Source organism: Magnolia sinica, chromosome 9 (genome assembly GCF_029962835.1).
Source record: "Magnolia sinica isolate HGM2019 chromosome 9, MsV1, whole genome shotgun sequence".
Classification (NCBI taxonomy): Eukaryota; Viridiplantae; Streptophyta; class Magnoliopsida; order Magnoliales; family Magnoliaceae; genus Magnolia; species Magnolia sinica.
Genome location: NC_080581.1, coordinates 34,400,943 through 34,415,278, shown reverse-complemented (window position 1 = coordinate 34,415,278; position 14,336 = coordinate 34,400,943). Strand labels below are relative to the sequence as shown.

Here is a 14,336-nt window from a genome sequence, read left to right as displayed (position 1 = left end):
ACCAAGGATTGCCCCAATATAGAACATGAACCATAAATTAACCCAAAACATACCAAGTGTCTCAAGTCGATCAGCCACTTACCACACAATAAAAGCACCATTCACAACAACAAAATTAGCCTTGTGGTCACTCATCATAGCATCAAGATTCAATCCAACAATATTTTCAAATGACCAACAACAAGTAGCACCGAGCATGCCTAGAGCTGGTTCATTCTTGAACTTTGAATTAGTAAGGACGAGGCCAACTAGGTCATGCTTATTTAAAGTATTGATTTTGCATGGCTAACCTCAGCCATCGCCTGCCCTCTTCATCCCATCATAGACTTCACATTAATTTTAGATCTTGTGAATAAAAATATTCAACAAATTCATTTCATTCATCTTCTTAACTTAATTGCAAGGCCATGGATTGTATGATTAGATAACTACATCAATATCCTAAGTGCCTGCACAAATTGAAGGTAAACCAAGGAAATATAAGAGACTGCACAAAAGGCATGGCATAAATGAGAGGTAAACTTATATCAACATTGGGGGAAATCAAACCATTTGCACTATTTTGTTTTTCTAGTGATATACTAGAAAAAATTTTCTTTGCATTTGCAACTATTTGGATTACAATCCCACAAAGAGAAATCTTTTACACTCTAACATTGTCATTTGAAACCTCACGCCAAAGGCAAACTATTTTTCATTTGTTTAATATTTTGAAAAAAAATTTGCAATCTCTTATTGAGGGGAAAACAAATGCAAATACTTTGATGCAACAACTACTGCTTCCCACACAAGTACAAATGTCTTGTTGATGTGAATTGATTGTGTTGGCCAGTTTGCATTATATCCAAACAGGCCTCAGAAGATTTACCAATGCAATTAGACTAAAAACTAGACTAAGAACCACAATGAGGAGACAGATGATCCGGTCAAGTTAATCACATATATGAGAAGATCCTCTTCACTCTCTAGATCTAATGGCAAAGAAGGCTGCCAACTATCACGGCCTCTTACCAATCTCGCATATTTGAGCCCATCTGAATATTTTCTTTCATTTTTATCATCTCTCTCCTCTCATTTAGCTTGTGGTGAATAGTTTATGGAACGAGAGAGAGAGAGAGGTGTAACTAGCAGCATGACTAGTTATCTCATGGTATGACGTACTCTCATGTTATCAGGGCCCATTATCAGTCAAGTGTTGTGGACCCAATGCCTGTATGAACCAATTGAAGTGCATGTTTGCACTTGTATCTTTAGACATGCATGTGATGGCAAGTTTATACTTTACGAAATTAACGAACCTCTCGCTTAATGGTTGGATAAGTCCAAATTTTTGGGCATCCATAATGTTGGGGGATTGCAGAAGCACATATATATGAACCAAGTAAAGTTATCCAATCACAACAAGCAAGCACAACAAGAACACGGAATTTAACGTGGAAAACCTCTTTCGAGAAAAAACTAAGGCACAAAGCGACAGATAATAACTATGAAGCAAGAAATACAAGAGTTTAGAGAATACCCATTCTGAACAACCTCGAATCAACCCAAGATACACCCTTGAAACCCTAGAAATGAATTGAAAAAGCTCTAGAATAGCCCTAGTTCCGATTACAACCCATATTTATAACCATGGGCAGAATCCCAAATGAAATCGTAAACAAATTCCTGCAGATACGCAGATCCGCATAAATCTACGGCACGTACCATGGCACAAGGCGACAGATAATCACTATGAAAGCAAGAAATATAAGAGTTTAGTGAATACCTGATCTGAACATACTCGAATAAACCCAAGCTACACCTTTGAAATCCTAGAAACAAATTGGAAAAGCTCTGGAATAACCCTAATTCCAATTACAACCCATATTTATAACCATGGGAAGAATCCCAAACAAAGTCGGAAACAAATTCTCGCAGATACGTAGATCCGCGTAAATCTATGACACGTTTGATGACACCTTCCTTCGATGGGACTTTGATGTCATCGACAGACTGTCAATGGCATCGAACCCACTTTGATGTCATTGGAAAAACACCAAAAAAATCTAGGGACAAATTGTAGAAATCCATAAATTCTCGATTGCACTTTGATGGGTCTCGATGTCGTCGAATTTATGTTTTTATTGCATCGAAACTAGGTTCGATGGCATCGAACAGGCACCCAATAAGCCCAGCAACCAATTAGAGTAATTCCAGAAAGTCTCAATGAGATTGAATAGTGCTCGATGGCATCAAATGGTCTGTCAATGGCATTAATAAACTGTATTTCTAAACAAATTTAAGACATAAAAAACAACACACAAAGCCCCTGTCAGGACTATCCATCTCTAGCTAGGTCCTAGTGGTGGTAGTACGCAATCCGCGCCCATAACTTCCATACATAATTAAGGTAGAGAGAGAGGAGACAAATCTAACACTTTAAATAAAATAAAATAATCCAATGAGAACTTTTTCTCCAAGGAAACTATGATGAGTTGTGAGCCATTTAGTGCATGTTGGATTCACCGATTATTTTGTAGTTATGCATTGAATTCCAAGTCACATTTGGGTTTGGGTCAATTTAGGCATATAAGAAGGGTGGAACAAGTGGCTGCTTGGATGGATCAGAATGACCTCAACTGAGCCACATTTGTTTCATAAAAGTAGTGTTTGGATTCATCTATATTTGGTGGATAATCAATGTACATATTAGACAGAAGGTGGTACTATATGGTGATTTGTTGGCCCCACCATGATGCATGTGCTTAATCCATGTCGTCAATACATTTTCGATAATTAATTTAGGGCATGAGCCAAAACAAATGAGCCATATATATTCCTTTAGTAGACCACCACACTGAGAAGTGGTGGTCATTGAATGTCCGCCACTAAAAACTTCTTGGGGCCCACAGTTTTGTTCATTTGCGATCCGATTGATTAGGAAAAATAGATCTAGATGAAGGGAAAACACAAATCGAAGTGAATCCAAAGTTAATGTGTTTGTCCAGAAGATTTTAATGGTGGGAGTTCAATCACATCTGTTTCTTGTGAAGTCCTTCACATGCGATTTGGATCTGCCTCATTTTGTTTATTGTGCCCTAAAATGATCTACAAACATGGGTTGATGAAATGGATTAATCGCATACATCATGATATTGTCCGCGTAGGCAATCCCCATCATTTGGGCAAGCGATTCATACAAGCGACAGTTGATGAGTACTACATCGATTGTGTTCGGTGGTTCCCTCATTATTGGCTACCCCCAATGTATTCCAATTGAGCCATGCATGTCCATCCAGCCCGACAACTCATTTATGGGCATCATACTCAATGGGGGCAGCGTATCTAGAACTCGGGTGGCTCACACCAAAGGAAGTTAGATGATCTGAAATGTAATTGAAACCATCTCCATATAGAACTTCCTTATTGGGGTAGGAGCTTATTTCTACGGATGTGTGATTGCTTACCTCCAAGTGCAGAGGTTCATAAGTAATATCCTATGAATACAGGGTCGAGCCCACAAGGAGATGAATTGCGAGAAGGAAAAAATCAAATGCAAAACAAACTAAGTAATAAAAACTAAACTGATGATTTGATTTTGAGATTTTTGAATTGATGTAATTCAACTGAATAAACTAACACCCAAGCTTCAAAGTTCCACACATAGGTTAATGTTCCAAAATCATGATGACTTGGATAACACAACTAGGATCTGAGCACTATGGTCAGCCTAATCGAAAAATAAAATAGTTTAAATATTTTAATAAATGATATAAAAGATTAGAAAATAATGGATTTGCACCATTGACATATATTCTCAAGCGCCAGTGATTTTAAGTATTCAATATCTATGAGATAATGAATATCAAAGAAATATAAAAGGTTGAGAACATCTCCTATCCAGGAAATTTGATTGATCTAGGGCAAGCCTATCCATCAATGTGGATCTCATATGATGGAAACATATAGATCTTACAAGAGGATTAAAAAATAAAACCTAAATAATAGATAACATGCATACACCATTCTTCTTATCATTAAAACAATCAATCATTATAATCTTAAAAAATTATTAAACCCATGTGCTTCCCTTCTAGCTTGGGCTAGAAGGAACTTAGAAAAATATAATTAAATTACAGAAATAAAAAGCAACAAGAAAGAAAGAAGAAAAAAATGCAAATAGAAAAGATCTAAAATTAAAAAAACAACTTATAAAGCTTTAATAAAACTAAAAACTCTTTAAAAACCTTAAATATTGCTCTTGAATGCTTTTAATGATGTTTAAGAATGCCCTAAGAAGCCCTATTTATAAGTAGGAAACTCCAATTTTCGTACAAAGCTGAAAAATCCTAGAAAACGCCTCAAATATACATATTTTTCCAAAATAGACTTCTCCCTGCATAGTTCGTTTAAAATAGATTCCTACTATGTAGTTTTTCAAAATAAACTTCACAACTTCAGAATACACTTTTTCAGGATGATTTCAGGATTCTCCACTTCAAATCTTCGATTCTCTTCATTCTTTGCTTAGTTTTCTTAGATCTTTGGCATGTGAATTCTTCAATCTTGGTCTCCTAAGATCCATCCCTTGCCGTGATGATTCTTGAGCATCAAATCCATGCTTTTTAGCACCCTTTTTTAATCTAAGCTCGTAAATTCACCTTGCAACACATACAAGAGTAAAATAAAACATTAAGCTGATTAATGTTCATAAAACCAAGATATAAATGAAAAAAAATTATGCAATATTTGAGTCTCAACACACCCCCCAACCAACATTTTGCTAGTCCCAAGCAAAATAAGTGAAGAAAAATAAAAATAAGAATAAAAATTAATTCTAGAAACAAAATTAAAATGAAAATAAAATTCTAACTACACCACTTTCGCAGGTAATCTCGATTGCATTTAGCATATGCAACAGGCCTTTAAACCCCTAGGTTTCCCCTATTGAACGAGTTATAGTCTCGTGAGAGTTTAAAGAAATGTTACCCACAAACTTTGAAAATATGAAAAATAGTTCAACACTTAGAAATTTATACAATTATGCTTCTATTCATCATATGAATTCCAAAACAAAACAATACTTAGTCTAAGTCTGAAGTTAGTTAGAATCTTAATTTCCTAATCCAATACATCCTTAAGTTCAGAAACCTAATCAAAATTTAGAATAGTTATGATCCAATATACTTAGGTGATCTGTGACACTAGTCTAACTTTGAAAAATATGCATATTCCCTATCCTAACTCCTTTCAATCATCCCAAGAATATGAAATCTCTAGTTATCTCATTTTTTTTTCATGACATTTTTTCTTTTATCATCATATCCTCATTATTATAGACCACCCTTAGATGAAGATTCCCACCGGGTTTGCTTCATAACCTAAGGTATCGTACTTGTAATGGCAACAGTAATGGATACTTAGGTATCCTTACTCCGGATTACTGACACGATTGTTATGGTCATTGCATTTATGCTCTATAATAAAAATTTCTTTTTTCCATCACTCTTTTTTTCCTTCAATATTCTCTCTTTTAAACATATATTAATGGTACTAGTTCATTCAACCTTGTTTGAATCAAAAGTTGTTATTCTAGTTCACATTTCATATTCCTCAGTTAGTTAGCTAGGGTGTATTGTGAATTCAGTACATCAAAGTACAACTCACTTTAAACTAGTGATTAGATAATTGAACTCAAGTCTATAATTTTCAGTTATCAGATTTCTAACTACTATCGACCTAGACTAAGTATTAACTTTGCCTTTGAAATTCGTAAAATATCATGTTCACATTCTTGTATATAAAAATATTATTTTGAAAATATTGAATTTTTTTTCCCAAAAACCTAAAAAAAAATAAATTTAAACCTAATTGAAACCTAAAAATAATAAAAATAATAATAAAATAAACTAAAAACTAAAAAAAAAAAAACCTTCACATGGATGACTATCCACACCCCCAACTTAAAATCTACATTGTCCCCAATGTAATGATAATGTAACGCAGAGAACAATAAAAATAAAAGAAAGGGTGGATAGTACCTGCCATAAAAAACTCACCTGCTATGTGACACTAAAAAAATTGAATATGATACAAATCATATACAAATGCTCCGTCAGACCAGGAGCATCAATCTGAATATTCTGGCTCATGAAGATTGAATAACTCCTCTCCCAAATGAAAGTTTTCCACATAAGGCTTCAATTTCTGACCATTAACCTTGTACACATTGCCAATACGTGGATTCCCAATTTCAATAGCCCCCCATGAGTATAAACATTCTTCACAATGAAGGGGCCTATCCATCTTGATCTTAGAAAGAACTGGAGACGGGAATTGTACAATAGAACCTTTTGCTGAGGTTCAAAATTCTTCTTCAAGATATTTTTGTCATGAAAAGCTTTGGTCCTCTCTTTATAAATTTTAGAATTTTCGTAGGAATCTCTCCTCAGCTCCTTTAATTCATTCAACTCTAATTTCCTTTGTCCACTTGCTTGATCCATATCAAAGTTAAATTTCTTTATTGCCTAGTAGGCTCTATGTTCCAATTCCATAGGCAAGTGGCAAGCCTTCCTATATACCAATCTGTATGGAAACATTCCAATCGGGGTCTTATAAGCAGTCCTATAAGCCCATAAAGCGTCGGATAGTCTGAGAGACCAATCCTTCCTATCTGGCCTTATAGTTTTCTTTAAAATGTGTTTGATTTTTCGATTAGAAATCTTAGCTTGTCCACTTGTTTGTGGGTGGTATGGGGTGCCCACTTTATGCTTGATACCATATTTCTTCATCAAAGCCCCAAATGTCTTATTGCAAAAGTGAGACCCGCCATCACTAATGATGGCCTTTGGAGTTCCAAATCTAGAAAAAATATTTTTCTTAAGGAATCGTATGACCACTTTGTTGTCATTGGTCTTACTTGGAACTGCTTCAATCCACTTTGAAACATAGTCCACACCAACCAATATATAAAGAAATCCAAAAGAAAATGGAAATGAGCCCATAAAATCAATACCCTAACAATAAAAAATCTCCAATAGTAAAATTGGGGATAAATGCATCATGTTGCGCTGGGACACTCTTCCCAACCTTTAACATCTATCATAAGCAACACAGAAAGCATGAGTGTCTTTAAACATGGTGGGCCAATAAAAACCACATTGTAGGATTTTTGCAGTGGTTTTCTTAGCAGAAAAATGGCCACCACATGCTTCCATGTGATAAAAGGAAATAACACTCTGAACTTCATCCTCTGGGACACAACATCTGAAAATCTGATCAGTCCCATATTTATATAAATACGGGTCATCCCAGAAGAAGTTCCTAACCTCGGTTTCAAAACACTTCCTATCTTGTGACTTCCAATGATATGGCATTTTTCTCATTACAAGATAGTTTACTATATCCGCATACCAAGGCAATTTGGAGATCGCAAATAATTGTTCATCAGGAAAAGTGTCCTGGATATGCATCTTCTCAGTAGAATCATTTAACACTAATCTAGAAAGGTGATCGGCCACTACATTTTCTACTCCTTTCTTATCTTTTATCTCTAAGTCAAATTCTTGAAGTAGGAGGATCCATCTCAAAAGTCTCGAGTTTGCATCCTTCTTAGATAACAAATATTTCAAAGCCGAGTGGTCCGTGAAAATGACCACTTTGGATCCCAGCAAGTAGGACCTAAACTTATCCAAAGCAAAAAACTACTGCAAGTAAATCTTTTTCAGTTGTCGAGTAGTTCACTTGGGCCGAGTTTAGAGTTATACTCGTATAGTGAATAACGTAGGGATGTTTATCTTTCCTTTGGCCCAAAACAATCCCTATGGTATAATCACTTGCATCACGCATTAGTACAAAGGGAAGTGTCCAATCTAGTGGACGCATGATAGGTGCAGTGGTAAGGGATGCTTTAATTTTATTAAAAGTACTTGCACAGTCATCTGTTCACTTAAATGGAGTATCCTTTTAAAGAAGATTAGTCAAGGGTCTAGTAATGGTACTAAAGTCCTTGATGAATCTTCTATAAAAACTAGCATGCCCTATAAGTGATCTAATATCTCTACCAGTTTGGGGGATAGGTAGATTAGCTATAATGTCGAGTTTTGAACGATCTACCTCGATTCTATTTTTGGAGATAACATGGCCCAAAACAATTCCCTTTTGAACCATGAAATGACATTTTTCCCAATTTAAGACAAGGTGTTTCTCTTCACACCTAGATAAGACAAGAGATAAATTGTTGAGGCATTCCTCAAAACTACTCCCAAATATAGAGAAGTCGTCCATGAAAACCTCAAGAAACTTCCCAACCATATTTGAAAAAATGCTTAAAATATACCGTTGGAAAGTTGATGGGGCGTTACACAATCCAAATGACATCCATTTAAAAGCAAACGTGCCAAATGAACAAGTGAACGTGGTTTTATCTTGGTCTTCCAGGGCTATCTCTATTTGGTTATATCTGGAATATCCATCAAGAAAACTATAGGAGTGACCTGCTACCCTCTCTAAAACTTGATCAATGAGTGGTAGAGGGAAATGGTCCTTCTTTATGACCTGGTTCAATTTTTTATAGTCAATGCAAACACACTAACCAGTGGTGACACATGTTGGTATGAGTTCATTTTTAGAATTCTGCACAATAGTTATTCCAGATTTCTTTGGGACTACTTAAGTTGGACTCACCCAAACACTATCAGATATTGGGTAGATGATTCTCACATCCAATAATTTGATCACCTCATTTTTTACAACTTCTATCATGTTTGGATTGAGACGCCTTTGAGGTTGTCTAATTGGTTTGGTGTCATCATCGAGGTGGATCCAATGGGTGCATATGAAAGGGCTTATACCCTTGATGTCAGAAATGGTCCAGCCCAAGGCTCCTTTGTGGTCCCTTAGAATGTTCAACAATTTAATTTCTTGATCCTTATCTAAAAATGAAGAGATGACCATAGGATAAGTTTTATTTTCACCTAAGTATACATACTTAAGCTCATTTGGTATTGGTTTTAAATCAAGCTTTAGAACATTGGTTGGTGATGGATAGGATTTGAGTGCGCAGTCTCCATTGGTACATACTAATGTACTGTGTGGTAGTGCTCTTATTATCGTCAGAAATTTCAGCAAGCACTTTTTCTAAATCAAAATTTTTCAAGTCTCCAATGACTTGAATCAATTCCTCAGTTAGACTAGGTTCCAATTCATCTTCTTCTATCAAGCAGTCCATGAAATTCAACTCATGGATCTCATTATTATCAATGGGCTGCTTACATAGATTGAAAATATTTAGCTCTAGAGTTATGTTACCAAAAGACAAGTTCATCATTCCATTCCTGCAATTTATGATTGCATTTGAAGTTGCTAGGAATGAGCGGCCTAAAATGATGGGAACTTGAGCGCTAGCATTTATACATGGTTCAGTGTCTAATACAATAAAATTCATGGGGAAGTAGAATTTCTCCACTTGGACAAGCACGTCCTCTAAAATTTCCCTTGGTATCTTAATAGAGCGGTCAGCGAGTTGGAGTGTAATCGTGGTTGGTTTAAGCTCGCCTAACCCCATTTGTTTGTAAACCGAATAAGGTACTAAGTTGACACTTGCATCCAAATCTAGTAAAGCATGCTCAATTTGAAAATTTTCAATAATATAAGGAATAGTGGGACTTCCCGGGTCTTTGTATTTGGGTACAACCCTTTGTTGAATGATAGCGCTCACTTTCTCAGTAAGGAAGGCCTTTTTGTACACATTTAATTTCCTCTTTATAGTGCACAATTCCTTGAGATATTTAGCATATGATGGAATTTATCTAATGGCATCAAGCAAAGGAATATTGACAGTAACCTTTTGGAGCACATCCAACACCTCTTGATATTTCATGGGGACAGTTGGATTTCAAAGTCTAGATGGGAATGGAACTGGAGGCTCATATGACTTAGTCTCTTTATCCTTTTGCTGTTGCGGCTCTTGAACCATTGCTGGTTCATCCTTTTCTTGAGACAGTGGCTCATCATCCAGTATTTCTACCGGTTGCATTATCTTGTTATCAACCTCTTTTACACTTCTCAAGCTAATGATGACCTTAACTTGTTCATGATGTAGCTCACTTGGATTTGAGTCTCCAATGAAATGTGTGTTTTGAGGGTTTGACACAGGTTGAGAAGGAAGGGTGCCTTTTTCCCTAGCATTTAGTTGAGTCTCAATCCTAGCCACAGCTGTCTTTAATTCCTGATTTGAATGTATTAGAAACTGATTTATTTAAGCTTGAGAGTTCATGAATGTGGTCAATGCATCCTCCACATATGATCGCTTTGGCGGAGGCACATATGGTGCATTGTTAGGTGCCCCAAAAAAGTTATTTTGTGGAGGCATTTGAGGTGCATTGGGCGCATTAATTTGTGGTCCATTCCTCTAACTAAGATTAAGATGGTTATGCCAATTTGGATTATATATGTTTCCCATTGGTTGCATAACTATCCTTTGGTAATTATTTATAGCATTTGCTTGATCATGCTCATGCGTGATATTTTGTACAATTGAGATTATTAGATAATCCTTTGTGTCATAGTCTGTACCACCACAAATGCTACAAAAATTACTTAAGGAAGTGTTTGCTTTAACTATATCAACCTTCCTAATTTCCAAGGCTTCGACCTTTCTAGCCAAGCAGCGAATTTTGCATTAAGGTCGTCTTCCTCTCTTAGGACATACATTCCTGCTTTCTCTTTAGGAATGGGTTTAATTTGGTCTGATTTAGCAAAGACATCCCATGTCTCCCATGTCTGCATATTCTCTGCTAACATATCTAGAAAATCCCAAGCCTCATTATTATCTTTATCAAGAAAGGTTCCACCACACATCATCTCTATGAACTGACGGGTATCCATGGTGAGCCCCTTTCGGAAAGCATCAATCACGTGCCATAGTTCATAACCATGATGTGGACAAGTAATTAGAATGTCTTTGAAGCGCTCCCAAGCTTGAAAAAATATTTCATTCCCCTTTTGGGAGAATGACATGATTTCTTGTTTTAGTGCATTTGTTTTGTGATCGGGAAAGAACTTTTTCAAAAACTCTCTACTTAAGGTTTGTCATGAAGTGATGGTATTAGGTTTTAGAGAGTTGAGCCATGCTTTGGCCCGATCCTTTAGAGAAAATGAGAATAACCTAAGCTTAAGTACATCCCTATTGCCATTATTTACTTGTAACGTTGCAATTACTTCCTCAAAGTCATTGAGGTGCAAGTAGGGGCTTTCAGAATCTAAGCCATGAAATTTAGGAATCAATTGAATCACACCTGGTTTAAAATCAATGTTCCCTATGTGAGCAGGGAAAACTATGCAAGATGGTAAAGTTGATCTCCCAGGGTGTAAATGTTCACATAAAGTCCGTGATTGGTTTAACACATTCCTATGAACTTCATTTTCATCCTCAAGAGGAGGATTATATTGATTTTCTCTATTTTGATTTATAGTTGGATCTGGCATATTTGGATTTGGATTATCAACTGGGTCTGCCATGGAATCCAAGTGATGTTGAGTGCCTCTTCTAAGTGAATGATCAAGGCTTGAAACTAGTCCCCCTTCAGAGGAGAGTCAATTATTTTGATCCTTACTCCAACGGACATAAACCATCCACACCACACAACAAATACCACTAATTACATAAAAGTAAAACTAATGCAAAAATTAAACTATGTTAATCTGAAAAATAGATTCAGTGGATGATCTTTATGATCAAACAGCAACTATAGGACAACCATAGCACTTGGGTGATAAAATCACAAGCAGGGCAACCTTATGTCATAGTTAGTGCTTGAAAGACCCAATTGAATTTATTTTCAAAGAAAAAGAAAAGAGAAAAAAAATCGACAGAAAATTTGGAGGGTTTAGAAGAGAACTTACCTTAGCTATCTTGCATAGATCTAATCTATATTAGTCTCTCCTTGGCAACGGCGCCAAAAACTTGATTGCTTGCCTTTAAGTACAGAAGTTCGTAAGTAATATCCTGTGAATACAGGGTCGATCCCACAGGGAGATGAATTGCAAGAAGGAAAAAATCAAATACAAAACAAACTAATTAATAAAAACTAAACTGATGATTTGATTTTGGGATTTTTGAATTGATGTAATTCAACTGAATAAAATAACACCCAAGCTTCAAAGTTCCGCATATAGGTTAATGTTCCAAAATCATGATGACTTGGATAACACAACTAGGATCTAAGCACTATGGTCAGCCTAATCGAAAAATAAAATAGTTTAAATATTTTAATAAATGATATAAAAGATTAGAAAATAATGGATTTGCACCATTGACATATGTTCTCAAGCGCCAGTGATTTTAAGTATTCAATATCTATAGGATAATTAATATCAAAGAAATATAACAGGTTGAGAACATCTCCTATCTAGGAAATCTGATTGATCTAGGGTAAGCCTATCCATCAATGTGGATCTCATATGATGAAAACATATAGATCTTACAAGAGGATAAAAAAACAAAACCTAAATAATAGATAACATGCATACACCATTCTTCTCGTCATTAAAACAATCAATCAATATAATCTTTAAAAATTATTAAACCCATGTGCTTCCCTTCTAGCTTGGGCTAGAAGGAACTTAGAAAAATATAATTAAATTGCAGAAATAAAAAGCAACAAGAAAGAAAGAAGAAAAAAATGCAAATAGAAAAGATCTAAAATATAAATAAATAAATAAATAAAACTTATAAGCTTTAATAAAACTAGAAACTCTTTAAAAACCCTAAATATTGCTCTTGAATGCTTCTAATGATGTTTAAGAATGCCCTAGGAAGCCCTATTTATAAGTAGGGAACTCCAATTTTCGTACAAAGCTGAAAAATCCTAGAAAATGCCTCAAATATATGTATTTTCCCAAAATAGACTTCTCGCTGCATAGTTCATTTAAAACAAACTTCCTACTACGCAGTTTTTCAAAGTAAACTTCACAGCTTATAGAATACACTTTTTCAGGACGATTTCAGGATTCTTCACTTCAAATCTTCGATTCTCTTCATTCTTCGCTTGGTTTTCTTGGATCTTTGGCATATGAATTCTTCAATATTGGTCTCCTAAGATCCATCCCTTGCCTTGGTGATTCTTGAGCATCAAATCCATGCATTTTAGCACCCTTTTTCAATCCAAGCTCGTAAATTCACCTTGCAACACATACATGAGTAAAATAGAACATTAAGCTGATTAATGTTCATAAAACTAAGATATAAATGGGAAAAATTATGCAATATTTGAGTCTCAACAATGTGTCAAGACGAGAGAACTTCAAGTAGTAGGGGTAGAGTGACATAATGGCATCCAAAACTCAAATGTCTACTTACAATCTCGTTGGACCGGATGAACATGTGTCCTATTATACAGTTACACACATTATGTCCAACTGAGTGTAGGAAGAGAACAACTTATTGCTCTAGAGTTAACACTCTTCATGTTGTGAAGTCATTGTCTCTCAACGTGGCATAAAGGCAAAAGAAAGTCTCCCTCGTCATTCTTAGCTAAGATGAACATTCTCTATCACTTTTTATGATAATCCCTCTTATAAACCAGTTTCTTTCTCGATTCTTTTCTTGGTGGTTCTTTACAAAGGTACTGATGGTAATAATCATCTACCATCATTATGGCGGCAAATGCGGCCTAAGTAGCAGCTACCATAGTGATTTCATCCTCACGGTCTTAAGATTTGTTCATCTTACATCACCATGGATGGTGCAAAAATTTTGTTTCATAAAAAACACCTAATTAAGAATTTCCTTTCTACTTTGTTATGGATCTATCTTACGAACCACTTGCAATATGAACTCTGCCAAAGGAATATTCCATTTTGTATCAAGTGAACCTAACATAGGAGTATCATACATTCTAATTTTGAAGTTAAGGCAAGATTTATCTCTAGAATTTGACAACATTTTTTTTAAAAAAAATAAGAGTATCATACATTCTAATTTTGAAGTTAAGACAAGATTTATCTCGAGAATGTGACAACATTTTTTTACATTCTATTATAATTCACGACATTGATTAAATTATATACTCGTTCCGTTATGTTACTTTCCATTCAACCACACTGAAAAGAGAAAATAAATGATGGATTTTGTGACTGATATCGACCTTCATAAAAAAGGATTGGTTTAACAATATAAACCATCACTAGTCAAAATTGTCCTGGCCCAAGTAGCGACGGACAAAAAGTGTCACTAATTGCAAATTTGTGACGGATTCATCTATCGCTTATTCACGACGGATTCAATCCATCGCAAATGTGAAATTTGCAATAGATGGATTGTCACAAATTAAGTGCTTTTAGCCCTATAAACAAAA

The 14,336-nt window shown here is 35.4% G+C and overlaps 1 non-coding gene across 1 annotated transcript; it reads left to right on the top strand.

The window, feature by feature from the left end:
- Positions 1-10,909: 10,909 nt before the first annotated feature.
- LOC131257120 (small nucleolar RNA R71) lies at positions 10,910-11,016 on the top strand. The gene has a single exon (XR_009177138.1). It is a non-coding gene; the product is annotated as a small nucleolar RNA R71 (small nucleolar RNA).
- The last annotated feature ends 3,320 nt before the right edge of the window (positions 11,017-14,336 follow it).